The 16,776-nt window shown below is 40.5% G+C and overlaps 1 protein-coding gene across 1 annotated transcript in view; it reads left to right on the forward strand.

Moving 5' to 3' along the window:
* The window catches only part of MEGF11 (multiple EGF like domains 11), a 298,039-nt gene that overhangs the window by 6,246 nt on the left and 275,017 nt on the right, over positions 1-16,776 (forward strand). Inside the window, exon 2 of the mRNA XM_064517860.1 lies at positions 3,353-3,453. The gene's annotated coding sequence lies outside the window, so the exon portion shown is untranslated. The remainder of the gene's footprint in view (positions 1-3,352; positions 3,454-16,776) is intronic.

A 16,776-nucleotide genomic window follows, 5' to 3' on the forward strand; every position in this document is an offset into this window, starting at 1 on the left:
AAAATATATTTTTTAATAGAGCTGGATAGATAATTTAATTTATATATCTATATATGTACATATATATAGACACATACATATGTTTAAATATATAAGAAAATGCAAAAATTCAACATGCATTCTTTTTTCGTAATTATTTTGAAGAACTAATTCTTGGCTTGCAAATAATTCAGGAGCACCAAATTATATGTAGTAATATTTTAACTTATGCTGTTTAGATCTGTATGTAATGATGCTTTTTGTATTTCCTAACTGCAAGAGCATGAAACTGACCAATAGTGAATATTTTGAATTTAGTTAAAAATTCATAAACTGACATATGTACTGCTAACCATTGATTGTGCAATTTGAGGTTTTCATTTGGCAAATGTTCAGGCTTAAAATATGTTTTTCATGATTATTCCCCTTATTAAACTCATTTACTATGCATGTAAAGTTAGCACAAAGGGGATGTGAACAGTCAAAAGAAACCCATTTAAAAATTCAAATGAATATCCAAGGGAAATGGACTGCAGTATTTGCCCAACTCTACTGGGTATACTGTGCTGTTGAATGTCTTATTAATAGATGCCTTTGTCGTTGTCCTCAAGGCTTTCATCACAAATGTTAGATAGTTCTGTTATGACTTCATATTATGGTCATTATGCAAAATTTGTTCTTGATATTGCTAATATGGTTCTGTTTGAGTGATGCTAGGTGAGAGTTTATTCACTATGTGACTGCTTCTTTTAAAAATCAGTTTAAAAGTGCTATTTAGTGTGATGCTAACTAACTACTGATTTTAAATGTGGTGGAAAGGAATCAAAATGAAGCAGCTCAGATCATTGTCCTCTGCTAAAAGCAGAGAGAGAACTTCCAGTAGTCTTGCTTATCCTAGCTTCATGGACTCCCATTATCCCTCTGAAACTGCCTTTGTAGTAAAAATTCTCACCTGGTGGTGGGACGAGTTTGGATCATCAACAAAAAGCAGTAAATGCTGCTTCTGTTCTACATACACTGAGCTCCTGCAGACTAAGTTGAACCTTTTTCTTTGCTTGAATGGGAGCAGGATATGTGTTTAAAGTTCTTTCTTCTTCTACTATTTTCATCCACAAGGTCTAAGTGAAGTAAAAGGAAGATGATTAATTAGTAACTGTCCTATATGTACCGCACAGTTGATATGACTCCATATACTTCCTATTTAATGCTTCACAAAAATGTATGAAGTCTCCTCTCTGATTTATTTGAATCATTGGTAGCAATGCGATGGGGTAACAACGATGGCCAAGCTGTCAGATTCTGCAGCTTAATGCATACCAGTTCTGCCGCTGTTGTCTTCACTATGTCTCTGGCTCTCCCTGAACTGAATCACAGAGCAGTTGAGGATGGGAGGAACCTCAGGAAGTCTCTAGTCTGATCGCTCTGCTCAATGCAGGGGCAGCTAAGGCAGGTTGCTGAGGACTGTGTCCGATTGAGTTTTGAATATCTCCAAGCATGGAGGCTCCGCAACCTCTCTGGGCAACCTGTTGCAGTGTCTGACTGCCCCCCCCCCCCCCCCCCCCCCCCCAGTAAAAAAGCTTTTTCATAGGTTTAAGTGGAATTTTCTGTATTTCAGTTCATGCCTCTCCCTGGGCACCACTGAGAAGAGTCTGGCTCTGTCTTCTTTACTGCCTCCCATCAACAATTTATATACATTGATAAAATCATCCTTGAGCCTTCTCCTCTCAAGGCTAAATACTTCTAGCTGTTAGCATACTTTGTATTACTATACTTTAACCTATTTCCTAGAACGTTGTGGAGGGAAGGACTTTACATGAAGTTGAGAAAAGATTAAGTTTTTTTTTTTCTTGGATGGCAGTTAAGAATTTTATTTTCATTACAGGCCTCTATAAATATAGAAAGAAAATTGTTTTGAAGCTCACTGGAAAACTGTGTTATAATTAAGTGGTGCAGCATTTATGTGTTATTCACTATTATGCCAGGTTGGAGAGTTGAAGTTATGTGAGCAACTGCATGGTTTCTAGAGGTAGATAACTGAAAAAGAATTTGCTGCATCATTCAACTTGATTTTTTTCAGATGCATTTACTCATGCAAGCTGAGGTCAAATGCAAGTGCTTTTCAACAAGATCTTGCTTCTTAGCCAAATTTATAACTGAACTATGGCAAAGAAGGTCAAATGATTTGCCTGGGAGTCACATGCTGACTGAGTGGCTCAGGCAGGATTTGAGCCAAAGATCCTTTCTCTTGGTTCATCACCCTTGGCTGTAAATAGTAGACTTCATTCTGCTTTATGAAGACCCTAGGTAGGCAGCATAATGTTTTATAAGTTTCTGGAAGAGACTGAACTGCCATTACAATAAGAAAGTAGTCTAATGGGCTAAGAAAAAGTTAAGGAAAAACAACATACACAAATATTGACAAAGAGGAAGAAATTAAAACCTATGTATGATTTTTTTTCTCTAGCACAACTCTTTCTGCCTGGGGTTTTCAGGGTCTGCCACCTGTTCTACGGTGTTATAAATCAGTAACCTAGGCCTAGAAGGTTGCTTGGAGCTGGGTGGACAGTTTGGAAGGAAACAAATGCTGCTACTAATCTCCACCTATAGCTATGAAGTGGAGGAATCATTGTGAGCAAAAATCCAAAACAAAAAAACAGAAAAGAGTCCTTACAATCCAACCTTGGACAGGTAATTTAATTATCTGTTGAATAGGCTAGACCATGGTACAAGGTTTCCCTGGGAAGTCTAGTAATGGGCTGCACAGTCAGGCAGCCTACTATCTCTGGCTGTCACCATAACCTCCAAGGGGAAAATACACTGGGGATATTATAAGATACCTCACTTAACTTTAGTTACCTTTCCTAGGTGTCATAATTAAGGAGCTAGGCTGCCCTGCTTCTTTCCAGTGAATACGGAGAAAGAAACTCCTCATCTTTGTGTGCCTAGGTTAGATCTCAGCTTAGATTTAGGTGGCATGCTCTTTCAGGTACTTCATTGCCCACTCTGTAATGATCTGTGTCCTCACCCAGAGCGCAGTCCAGACCTGTAGAATTGACAGTGTACAGATATTGCCACATACATTGCATGTCCTCTGTTTACAGGTTGTGGGGAGGAATATGGCTGCTACACGGTCAATAAATAGGTCAATAATAACATAGCATTTCAACGCACTGTATTCAGAAAACTTTGTATTTACATCTGTAAATGGAGCTACTTTATGTGGCAGCTGATATGATGTGGAAATTTCTGAGGCCGTGAAGGACCTGAGAATACCCATCAAATACCAAGCTGCTGATATAACTTAGTGAGAGTTTTTTTCTGTTTTTCATATCTTTCAATGCTTATTTTAGGTATTTTTTCCCTCTTTCTCTAGTCCTGGTTCCATATTCCAGTATGCAGAGTTGCTACTGAGGAAATGCAAAGCACCAGTGTGAGGGACTGTCCCACATATTGGACTAGCAAGTGCAGCTGCAGGTAAGAGAAAGTTTCTCGGCTGGTGCAAACTGAAGACAAAAGAGCAGACCCAGTTCTGTGGCAGAAGTTTTCCAGTTCTGTGTTTAGAGTCACATGACATGACTGCCCTTTCAGGTATGACAGTCTCTGCCTTTGGAAGCATATAAGAAGATAGAGGGACAATGCTGGATTATTTTGATCTAGTGTTTTTGCTAAAAATTGAGTTCAGCATATTATTTTACAGCTTATCTCACCACCCCCCTCTTTTTTTCTGGTGTGTCCCATCCCTTCAGTTTCTTTTTTGGAATTTATTATCTCCCATTTTTGTCTGTTCCTTATCTTCTCTCAATCCGTTTCTGCTTCTCTGTTGGTTTCTGTCCCCTTGAGTCTCTGACTGATGTCTCCCCATGTGACAGATTGAAAAAAAAAAACACAAGAGGCTGTGCTTTGAAAGAAACTAGAAAATGTTTGCAATAGTTGCAGCAGGCTGACCGTTAAAATGACTTCTACAGCATTTCAGATGCTGGGCCTGACAGTTTCATTTACAAAACTATTTATACTCACAAAAGTCTGTAACAGCATTTCCATTCTTTTCTTATATGATTTTTCTTTTTTGCCTATATTTTATCAAGTTAGCTTCTTCTATTCAGGACTGATTTCAGACAACAGGAATAAAAAGTGGAAAAATCCTTTCTAAAAGAGACTGTAGCTTTATATCTATTAAAGCATCTTTCCTGTCCCAGCACATTTTAATGTCAGTCTACCTTTCAGCTTCCCCTCTTTGTTTGATCCAACGGTATGACATGCAGGGCAGACTTAGGTAAAAGTTTCACTTGAGGAGAATGCATGCTCATAATTGAGGGACCTTACTAAAACTACCTTCCTCGTTATTTGCCAAAGTCCTCTTGCTGCTCTGGATACTGCTTCTCGAGCATGCTGTATAAAAGCAAAGGCATGTAGAACTGTTGCTTCACATTGAAAGCATAGAGGGAGAGCATAGTTATTTTGCTAAATTAGTAACGGTATACATTACAATAAGCTAGGACTAAGAAGAATGATAGACTGTATTTTTTTGCTTCTCTAAATACAACACTGTGCAAGCATTCTGGTACTCCATATTCCATTTTGCTTGTTTTCTAAATTTCTATTTCATTAAAAAGAAAAAGCAAGCAAAAACTGTGGGGTAGTAAAGAGAATGGCAAATAATATTAAATATTCTTGAAAACAACAAATTCTAGCATAGTCTGCATGAAGAGGTTGTGAATTTCATTCACTAGAAATCTGCAAGAACGGGTTAAATAAATATCTCTTAGGGAGTAGTCTAGGTATAACCTGATCCTTGCTGAAGTAATTAAATCAAATCAGTGATTCCCAGACCTTTTAGACTAGCAGACCACTGTCAACTCTCAGGATTTCTCTACGGACCACCATACTGCCTTAAGATCAGTAGTTGCTGAAAGCATAATAAAGATGATGTTTGCTGTGATTGCATACGTTACACTTTGGAAATAACTAGACATAATGATTTCTTTGGTACTTCCAGCCTTACAGCTCTGTGATTCTGTACTGTTGCCATAATTCCAGGGCAATGCTAGGATAAGTTTGTGATAATATATGGTAATAACAACTGTCTGAACTACAGCCCTTACTACGATCCCATTTGCTTGGCTTAGAAAGACTGCTTGCCCAGGAAGGTCAGCAGGTTGTTTGCTTCCTGTTGCGCTAACTGGCAGGGTAACAACCACTGCCTGCCAAGCAAATGCATTTGTTTAATCTCTGCTGGTTGTGGATAAAAGCCTCCAATAGACAAAAGAGGCCTTTTTTAAAGAGATAATTTAGGACTGGATGAAGATGGCTTCTCCCTTTAAACCCCAAAGTATCAGTGTTAGACGCTGCAGATACATACATGTAATATACATCCCAAAAGAGTTCTGATATCCAATAAAGGTTCCGATCTCTTTCTTCACCTAAGAGTACAATAGTAGAAGAGGGTAACCACTGACCTCAGTACACCATAAGAAAGTTTACTAGAAGCAGGGAGGCAGGACATCCATAGTTATGTTCTTAGAGGCTGATGGCAATTGTAAATTCAAGATTGAATGGAATATAGGAGAGTTGAGGAGCTTCCTGAGTTGATTTAAGATGTGTGAGGCAGAATTGCCAGTGGACAATAACTTTCCACTGCTATAAAAGGGCATATGAAAGGCCCAAGGGAGTTAGTGCAGAGATTCTTGTTAATATTCGTGGGCTTTTGATCAAATTCTAAAGACAGAGTCAAGGCTTAGATGTTTTGACTTTGAAACAAAGGCTCTGCTGCAATTGTATAATTTCTTTTATTCTCATTTAAACGGATGTGTGTTATTCATCATGCTGATCAGAACATGCTTTGCATCACTGTACTATTTCTGGTTTGATGATTGTGATAAACTTAGTAACCTTTTTCAGCTTGTGAAGTTACACACTTCCTTCAGGTCCTTCATTTAGCTTATGAAAGTGCTTTTTAAGGTTTAAAGGACAAAATGTTTCGTTGTTGTTTTCACCAATTAGAGATTATTTGGAGGATGATGATATTTTAAAAATATAGTAATTACTTTAGTACTGCTTCATCTATGTCTCTTTCAGAGATTTCTGTATTCTCCATTTCTGTGTATTGTGCCTGTTTTGTCACTGTCTCCCTATAATAGAGGGCTATCTGTTTGATATCCTTAGGATTTGCAGGTTTTAATTAGAATGGATTTATGTTGATTAGAGTTGATGGGATTGAAATGCCATGTAGTTATTAATTTCCTAGTTTTAATTTTGCTACTTAGTCACACGTTACCAAAAATATCTTAGAAATATATTTTTCCCCTTATAAAGTGGCAAAACACAGAAGTAAATGCATTGCAGCATGCTGTTGTTTTAAGAATAAACTTTTGGCAGATACTGACTTTTTAAATTCTACCAATGCGTACTGAGCTGGATGAAAATGAAAAGAAAGATTTGCAGCCAAGTTTTCTTAGATTTTATTTGAAAACTGAAATAAAACACAACTTGTGGGAATTTCCATGAGAACTTGTTTGTTTTCTTTTTGCATTAAAGATGTTAGTAAGCGTAACTCCTTGAAATTCCAAAATTTTAAATACTGTCCATTATAATTTTCTTATCTGTAGCAAGTACAGTACATAGACCTAGGTTCTGCACAAAGATTAAAGTTAATCAACACAAAGAATGCCATTTCTGTTTTTGCAGGTAGGAAAGTGAGGCATGAAATAACCCGTGGTTAAGTTCAATAGTGATTACAATCAATATAAAGATGTTTTTTCCTATAACAGGATAAAGTCCTATGCAAAATGGAATAGCTCTGTAGGATGTTCATCTCTTCAATGGTGAATAAAAGCAGTAACAAAAGATCCCGGGTCAGATAAAAAATGAGATACTTTCTATCCTAAGGGCCCATGCTAAGCCCATTGAAGATTAAGATAGTAGACGTCACAGTACTGAGATATAGAAGTCCAGTGGGAAGAGTTTTGGAGTAAGAGCCAACACTCTCAGGTTTTATTCCCTGCTTTGTCGTTGTAAATGTAGGTAGTCCCTTTTCTTCTATTTCGTGTCTCAGTCTTGCTTACTTGCTTATATTTCTGAGGTTGCATATTATTCTGAGTATAAGGAAATCAAAGTGAAGTCCTGGTCTTGATTAAGAACTCTGGCTGTTACCTTAATGCAAAGAAATTGGAATGGCCAGAAATAAATGTGGATGTAGAAAAGGAGTACAATTAAACAACTATTCAGTGTTCACATTCAACTTGTTCTGAAAACTTCACTGTAAAAATCCAAGTAGAAATTTATCATAAAGATAAATTCACAGCTTTCATCTTGTCTCTTCTCTCTGGCTGGCAGACCAGTGGACTCAAAATTCCTTTGGTAAGAAACATAGCAGGGCAGTCTGCATCCCACAGTGTGTGCAAATAATGCCCATTGCCATAATAGTGCATTTCATACAGACATAATTTCTGTCTTTAATATTATGGCCATCTGGAGACAGCTGTCTGAAGGAAGCTGGCTGAGCTCTGTGATAAATTTGCCCTAGCATATTTAAAAGTACATGTAAATGCGGTGTAAATGAAGATATCTTACGGACTTATTTCAGCATGCCAATCACAGAAGTTCTATCTGATTCAATCCTTATTTTAACTTTATCTGTTTTATTCTTGCTAGCACTTGGAATTCTGGTCAACATTCTTTAGGAGGGAGTTCTCTAAGGGAGAGCAGTCTCTTGGGTTTCTGGGTGAAGGAGCAGAACTTTGGGGGACCTCACTGTATTTGTGTAGGCAGATGAACTGAATCAACATTCTTCTTTAGTTGCTGATTCTCTGCCCCTGTTTTACTCTGTGCTTGCCGGGGGCTGTTCCAGCCTTTGCATTTCAGTGAAACAGAAGTTCTGGTTGCTTAATATTACATCTCCTCACAGACTTCTTGCAGTATTACTGCATCACATCAGTGCCAGCAGGTTCCCAGTTCAGTCCAACTCAGTTTAATGAAATGCAGGTGTGTAGTCCAAGGCTTTTTATCCTTTAAATAGTGGTCATCCAAATGAGTGGATAAGCTCAGGAGATTGATAATAGTCTGTACAGGTCTTAAGCCAGTTACAAATGTAGCTGAGAATGTTTGCTAACCTTTTGACACTCATTTGGTGGTGTAAAGTTGGGAGTCGTTTGGATTCCTCCCATACTCTTTGCTCCTGTCTCAGACAGGACTAAATGAAATATCCTGCAGAGACACAGCAGCCTGACAGGTAGATTGTTCTCCAGCCCTCAAAAGCTGAGGGTGAAGATGTGGTTAGGAGCAATGGGTTTCTTGCTACTATTGCTGTACGTGTTTTCTTGATTCAAAAAATCTTTAAGGCTATCCACACAGGAATTTTGACTAGAAAGATGATTGTTGCTGTTGATCTATATGACGTTGCTGTTAATTATGCGTTATATACGCTGCTTTTCATAATTTTTTTTCCTCATGAGGCTCTCTTCCCTTAATACACATGCATAACTCTCATTAATGTTAATATGAACTTAGGTGTTCTAGAATGATTGTCAATTTATTTTGATATCCTTCTCTGATACTTACCAATATCGCATGCTTCAAATAAAAAGGCAGAAAGTCATTCTTCTATAGCCAACATGCACTTGGGGATCCCATATTTATCACATAGAATTACATACCGAAACTGTTTTTCCAGGCTCCACATAGCATGCTATTTATCCTATGAAGCTTGAGGACTGTAATTTACCCTAGCTATTTTAACTTCTCAGGTTATTCTGATTCATTCAAATAGTTGATCTTTTTATACAACAAAGCTGTTTGTCACAGCAATCCTGCAGTGAGTTCCACTACTGAGTTTTGTAAAAGACAGGTCTTTACCCAGTTACCTTTATCGTAAAAGAAGCAATGGCTGCATACAACTGACTTTCTGTTTGCTATTTTTATTAGTAGATCAAATTTCTCCCTGAAGTAATCAGTTATAATTCCATTGAATTAATACTGTTTCTTCCATTTGCATCATTACATAATTGCATTCTTCAGCTCTACCAAACATTTTTTTTAATTATTTTTAAATTCCCATCATACTAAACAAAGCATAATTTTGTGCCCTGGTCCAATGCAGGTGCTTTGACTAAAAGTTATAACAGTGGCTAAGAATGGTGGTTGTATGCACATGATTAAGAGCAGAATTTGACCTCATATAGGATGAGATTTACACAACATTTACACAAAATCCCTAATCACTAGCCTGTTCTTTTGTTAGTGTTTTGTACTTATTTTCAGTGCTTTTCGTATTGTGTATTGAGACCAGATTCAAAGTCCGTCTATGTTAATGGAAAGACAATTTATATGATTGAATCAGGCTCTATATGCTTAGTGTCTATTTGAATTGGAAGAATGGCTCCTGGAACTGCTGTGCATACTTTTGCTAGTGTTGCACAGGATTTATGTTTTCTGATTTTCATCACCTGTTTATTAACAGTCCTGGGACAATATGAATTTACATTCGTATTTGAGAGAATGGGTCCATAATATGAACTAAGGTAAATTAATGTTGTCCCTGGAATGGACCCAAGCTGTGAAGGATATCTGGGCTTTTTCACCCTTTGGATACAGTGTTGTACTTCTCCAAACTTTGTATCTTAGTCAAGGTTTCTGACATAGATTCAAGTGAAGTGTAATTCCTAAGAATGCAAGAATTACCTTTCCAAAACAGAATAAATTCTTGCAATCATTATTTGGATAAATCAGGGAAATCAAACAAAAAGTATGCAGAAGTTGTGCCGGTTAAGACAGTATTTTCTACAGTGCCTACAACTAATATATTTGTATTTGATTTGGATGTTTTGTTTTAGTAGAAGGGAATCAAGCATAAAAGAAGCCAACACTATTATTCAGTATTATTAATGATGTTGTCTACTCTTAGATTCTCAAAAACTAGAAAACTAATAAATTTTACATATTGGAAAAAATCACAGATAAATCAAACAAATAAATTCTTTAAAGTATTTAATATGTGTTAAGAGGACAGAATGATAAATTCAATATTGAAATCCAATATCAAGTTTACAATTATGTACCATTTATCATCACTGATTGCATAGACAGCATATTATTGCAGGGAACAGAATTATTCATAAACTAAAACCCTGAATGGTTCTATAAAAAACAAGTTAAAATTCACGTTATATCTGAAAATCTTTGTTTTTCTTTTCAAGCATCATTTTCAATAATAATTTGTTCTTTCAGAAACAAATTATGCATGTTTAATTTCTTGAACTTTAGTATTAAATGTGTAATAATTGTAGGGAGGTGAAACTGATGCTTTTGCAAACCATAATAACATGATTCAATATGCTTTTATTCTCTCAGGCCCAATTCCCCCTATAAGAATGAAAATACCTTCTGGAAAATGAAAAAATGGATAGGAGCTAGTCTTGAATTGGACAGGTGGAAGCAAGCAAATAAAAGCAGTAAAAAGTGCTTTTGAAAGGTGATTTGACTTGAAAAGAATGTGCAAATGGCAACTTCTTACTCAGCAGATTTATTTCCAGGGTAAAATTCTGCCTCCCCTGAAAGTCAATGGCAAAACTTCCAGTGATTTCAGTGTTTTCAAACTTCCACTGCCTGTTTGTACTGGAAGACATACCTGCCTACTTTTGTGAAAGAGCTACTCTCTTTAAACTCCTGTCACCTCAGCTGAGCTGTGGGAGAGGGAACTGAATTCTTTTCTGGCTCATGCTTTATCAGCAGAATTATTAAGTAGTTTTCTGTTGCAGAGTCACTTTTGTAATGCACTCTTGCTTTATTTTCAGATTCTTTCCTTGGTTTCACATTGGTGCTAAGGTTGCATGGGAGTAACTAAAGACATCACTTCACCACATTCTGGTTGTGCACCAATAATTGAGTTTATTTTGTCCTTGAATTTTGATAATGTATTCTGATTTAAGAAAAAAATCTAGCTAAACTTCAAGATTCAAGTTGAGTTTACAGGTTTATAACTCTAGGGTAGACTCATCGAGTCAACAATAACAATAGAAAAGCCAGAACGTCTCCTTAGATCTTTATTTGTAAACTGTGCATATTTAATACAGAACCACTGAAATAGAATCATTGTGATGCAATATAATGCTGTTTATTTTTTACTAAATATCTTGTTAGGGAAGGTTTCCATTTAAATAGGGACTAATAATAGAGTACTGTACAAGTCACCCTCAGATGTAAAACAAATCCATAGCCAGATTCACCAACATGTACTAAAGTCTACTACCCTTCAAGTAGACAGAACCATATTGTAGAGAATACTAGAACTGTGCTTTTGATTCCAAATGAAATTACTGAGCTGGATGGGATTTTACTTGAGAAACAAGAGCAGGACTGACCCCTTTGTCTCAAACATCTCTAGACATTCATGGAACAGTGTAATATCTTATTTTTTGATGTCCAAGGCAGTCAGTTTCACAGGGCACTTCTTTCGCAAGTTTTAAAGAGAACTCTGAAAGTCAAAAAAATGTTAAAAAAAAAAAAAAATTCCTAGCTGCAAGCTGGCCTAATTTACGCTATGTAGACTGGTTCTGTCTTCATCCATTTCAGACAGGATTTTTGCTTTTAAAAAGAAAGATCAGGGAGGCCAAATATTTTCCCGGCTGGAATTGGGTGACAGTGCTGAGCCATAAACAATGCCCCAACTCTATAGCAACTGGTGTTCTTAATATTCTTATACAAACAGCAAAAACTAATTACCTTTATTCAATAAATTAAGTTCAAATTTAATCAATATTCGATTTTATTAAATAATGAAAATAATTTAATAAACAAACATGATTGCTAATTTATTATTGATGTTCATTTTTAGGATGTTTGTAAAAATAATTAAAACCGGGTAGAAAAGGATGAGAATGAATTCACCTCAGGCACCAATATTGCTGCAGATCCTGGTCAGGTTGCCTTAACTGCAGCTGATGAAGAAAAATGGCCTTCTGGAGCTAGTGAGAAAGCTGGGGGCTGGGTTTGCAAAAAGAAAGTGAGGAAGCCACCAGTCACTGCCAGTACCCATGTAATCTCCCCTGCCCCATTTTCTTAGTTTAGGTGGCTGATGCTGGACCTTGGGAAGGCTGCAAACTGGGGCAGAGCAGCAAGGGGAAGGTTAGGGACTGGGAAGCATTAAAGTGGTGGGAATGGAGAGGCTTTTTGGGAGGCCAGGAGACTGCAGTGGGTCTCTCGTGGAAACAGTGTACCAATTCTGGCCAAAACTACCTTCATCCGTTTTGAGCCTCTGCCATCACCTACAGTCATGTACTGGCATGTTACCAAGAAACACACAGTGCAGGACAAAGGCTTTTGGCAGCCTCATATATACATAAAACATTATATAATGTGGAGATTGGTTGTGTGGCTACAATGACAAAAAAGTTTCATTTGCAATTTTGTTACGTTATCAAAGAGGGACTTGATCTTATGTTTCTTACATACGGAGGTGATGAAAAATCAGAATCGGGCCCTACGTTATTGCTCTGGTCAGAAAATAATGAGTAACAGTATGTAACACTTAAATAGTACATTTAATCTTGAAAACACTTTGCAAGTGTAAGATTGCTGGCTAAGAGCTAAGTTAGTGCAGCTGTTTGAATCACCTTTCAAAAGCATTTTGGTCTAATAATTTTTATCATACATTTGTAACTTCTGGTACTTCTTTCAGGGGGAAAATTACAACCATGGGGTGCGATCTGTTCCCTGCCCGATGCCTCTTTGGCCATCCAGTGGCACCGAGCCACCCTAAAAAGCACCAGTAGTGCAGCCGATTTAGCAATACCAGGGCAGATGTTCCGGACGGTAGGGGATGCTAGAGAAGAGGTAATTTTTTCCATCGCGCTATTCTCTGCCTGTTAGGATCCCCTCAGTCTTCCCTGGTTTCAGCTCTAGCCAGCCTCCCACCATCCAGGGGCCGCTTTTAGGTAGGCAGGCAGAAAGCCGTGTGTTTGCCTGCCCCACAACTGTGCGTGCATACAAACCGCCGAGGCACCTTGAAACGGGTCCAGAAGTTTGCATGCTTCCCCCTAAGCCCATCCCGGGGCCGGGTAGGTGCGTGCCCTGGAGAGCTCGGTCTCTCAGCCGCAGGAGGCATGGAGCCTTGCTTCCCCGTCTCCTCTCCTCCGCCGAGCCGCCGGGTGTGCCTGCCTCGGAGACGGAGTTTGCTTCCTCATCCCCGCAGGCACCGCTCGGGCTGCAGCCTTGGGATGCCGGGGTGTCGGTCTCGTGCTGTGTCTCCTGGTTCTGGTTAAGGTATTTTAATTGAATCGGACGGACAAGGCACAAGCAAAACCAAGACCCGCGCCCGCACAAAGCCCGAGGCGTCGGCACAAGGTCCCCTCCCCCCAAACGGCAAATGGTTAAACCAATAACCAGATGCCAAAACGGCCATCGCCAAATGAGCAAGCCACGAAGCGGCCACAGCCCCGCAGGAAACGGTGAAGTTTCCGCGCTCCTGAGCCGGCCCCGCGTGTGAATGCGGAGCCTGGGGGGAGCGGAGCGGGGCGCAGCGCCGCCCCAGCCCGGCGCCCGCGGGCCGGGGCTGCCCCGGCGCGCCCAGCCCTGCACCCCGGAGCGGCGGTCCCGAGCCGCCGCCGCGCTGGGGACTGCACGGCTCCGAGCCCCCACCCCCATCCCTTCCCTCCTCCTCCTCCTCCTCCCTCCCCCGGGTCCTGCGGGGAGGCGGGTTTAAGGTGGGTCGTGTGGCCGCGGCAACTTTCCCAACAGAGCCAAAGAGGCGCCCGGAGTCCCCCGCAGCAGCATCGCCTCCGCGTCCCGGGCAGCGGCAGCAGCGCGGTGCCCTCGTGCGAGCGGCCGTGGCTCGGCCGCCGCAGCCCGGGCTGCCGCCCGCCGCCGCCCGCCGCCGCCGCCCGCAGCCCCGCGCTGTCGCCGCTGCTGCAGCCCCGCGGAGCCGGCCCCGACGGCGGGGCTCCGGCCCGGGGCCCGCCGAGGTAGGTGCGAGTCGGGACAGGGGCTGGGCGCCGCGGGGCCCGAGTCCCGGTGTCTCTGCAGCTCCCCCCCACCCCTGTTCGTCCCCCGGTGCTGCTGCGGGGCAAGGAGCTTCCTGGGCATCCTCGGGCTGCGGAGGAGAAGTCCCCTTCCCCGCTCCTCCCGGACTTGCCCAGGCATCCAGGACGAGTTGGAGGAGGGGGAACTCTTCCCTAGCCACCCCCCTTCTGTCCCCTTTTCCCCGAGCTTCTCTAGGTTCTCGTTGGTGATTTTCTCAAGTGCTGATCTAGGAGAGATATATGTGTGTGTGGGGGGGGGGGGGGAGGTCTTAATGGCTTTATCAGGACTCTTCCCCCGCCCCGCACGGTTTCCTGGGGTAAACTGGTCGGCACGAACTTTCTTCAGGTTGCGGGAGGCAGATGAGCTGCCCGCATGCCCAGTGCTCGGGCTGGTGCTCGGCTGTGGGGCCTCAGCGCTCCCCCGGGGTCCCGGGGCTCCTGGCTGGGGGAGCTGGTGAGACTCGATGTGGAGGTGACATCTCGGTCCCTTGGGGCCGAGGAGCTGGTGGAGTTACTCTGGTGCTACTCGTTGCTGCCAAACATTGCCTCCTGCCTGGACTCTGACCACCCTGCCAGATGGTCCCTAACAACCTGGGGGAGCTTTGGGGGTGTCGTGATGCCAGCAACCTTTACTGCTCAGTTGAGAACCTCAGGTGACAGCACAGCGTGCTGATGCCTGTGTTTATTAATATTCTTCTGCAAGCCTTGGGCATCTGGTTGGTCCTGAGAGGTGGGCAGAGGATCAATACTGTGTGAAACCAAGGCAGCCATCTCAAAGTATCCCTGGGGTTAGAAATTTAAATAAAGCCTGTGATCATAAAATACTGTTAAAGGTTGGGGTTAACCCCACAGCAGGAAGAAAGTCCAGCATTTACTAGGAGGAAGTCTACAGTTCATATCTTTATGACCTCCTGCTTTGGAACATAAGTACGTAACATAATAATTACAAACTAACCAGAATTTGGCAGCTCATTTTTCCTCCATATCCAGTCAAATGAGGGAGACCCCCTGTCATGCTCAGACCTGTACGCGAGGAATAGAAATTCCAGTCAATTGGGTGGGTGTTAGATCTCTTAATTTCACATTATGGGGCTAAGTAATTCTGTGGAGGTTTCTTCTGGGATATCCAAGTCTGAAACCAAATCCTTCTAGTACTGTCAGACTTCTCTTAAAGTGCAGACAAAGCTTTTCTGTCCCTCTCTCTGTTTGGACCTTTTTGTATGTCTACTTTGTTTTTTTGCTTCTCAGAGTAATGTCTGATGGATGCATTCTTTTAGGTGTGTTGCCTTGCAAAGTAAAGTAGTGTTAAAGAAAGGTGAATAAACTAGCTAATCCGGTCTCATCATAGCATATGATTTTGTGCGATCATTTACAGACTGAGAACGTGGTCTTTAAAAAGCTGAGGAGTAAGTTTACCTTCATGGGGTCTGGTCTAGAGTCTGCTAAAGTTAATATAAGGCACCTGAATTGGTTGTACATTAGGCCAGTGAGTAATGATGAGCACATGTGTTCAAGGATAATCACATATGTTTGCAGAATTAGTCTTAATGAAAGTTCATGAGTTCTTATTTGTCAGCAACAACCTCGAGAGACTTCTTTGCTGTTCGAACTGCTGAACTTAGTTTCCTTTCTGCCTCTTGCTGGCATCCAAGTAAATCAGCTACAGAATTGTAAAAATTTTATGTTTAAAATGTTTCTGGCCATATGGTGACTAACACAAAAAAATTGTTTTGAAAAATGGTTATCTTTCTCCTTTAGTCACTTGGTCATCTGCTTTCCAAAATTTCATAATTTTAGTTTAAAAGAAAGATGGCCAAGGTAAAATGTGCAATATTTAAGATACATTATGTTCCTCTTGTGGTTTTAATTATTGAAAAAGAACTAATTTGATCTCTTATTATTTCAATTAAGTATAAATGAATAGTGGAAAGTACCAAATGGAAGCCAGTACTCTCTTCTAGCAAGTTGCATGCCTGTGAATATAGTTACTATGAATGGGGTGTTCAACCATTTTTAGTTTGAATAATCCATTGTGCTTTAAACGTTAGACAGCAGACTTAATATTTTAGCAAATGCACACAGAAAACTGTAAATCTTTGAAAACAGTCAATTATATTGGAAATGTGGATGTACCTTCAAGTACAGCTTGTACAAACTATTTCCCTACACAGTGATCACAGTTCTTGCAAACCTTTTATCTATGTCTGTGAAATTGTTTCTAATTCCATGCTCCTACAAAGCATGTGCTTGGTTATTGTTTTCAAAACCGTGTGGCTTGAGCTACTATTTAAATATTATATTTATGATACTACTTTGGTTGTTCAGCTTAAAAAGAAAAGTGCTGCATACCATTGCATGCTAAAAGATTTCTATATAATTACTACTTTTGGCAGTACTGCTGTGCAAATCTCCAGGGCAAGAATGCAAATGGAGTGTTTATACAGTTCACAGTTACTTTATATGAAAGCTATAAGCTCTTTTTCTTGAAACATGGGGGCTGCAGGCCTGGGGGAGTGTGGAAGTATGGTGCCTGCAGTAGTACTTACATTTGAGTTGCAACATATACATTTGCTATTGGTCTTTGTGTACTTTCAGGTGCATATACAGTGCGTGGTGGGTTCCCACAAACTATCCATCTGGTACCACCTGGGGTTTGAATTAATCTATACACCTACTTCTTATTGTGATTTTATGAAAATATTTCAGTTCTGGTTGCCTCTTTCAGAGCTGTGCTGGTGAGCATGGGACTACTAGCCCTGCCCCTCTCTGCCTTGCATATCCATGTGAG

Source organism: Dromaius novaehollandiae, chromosome 10, assembly GCF_036370855.1.
Source record: "Dromaius novaehollandiae isolate bDroNov1 chromosome 10, bDroNov1.hap1, whole genome shotgun sequence".
Classification (NCBI taxonomy): domain Eukaryota; kingdom Metazoa; phylum Chordata; class Aves; order Casuariiformes; family Dromaiidae; genus Dromaius; species Dromaius novaehollandiae.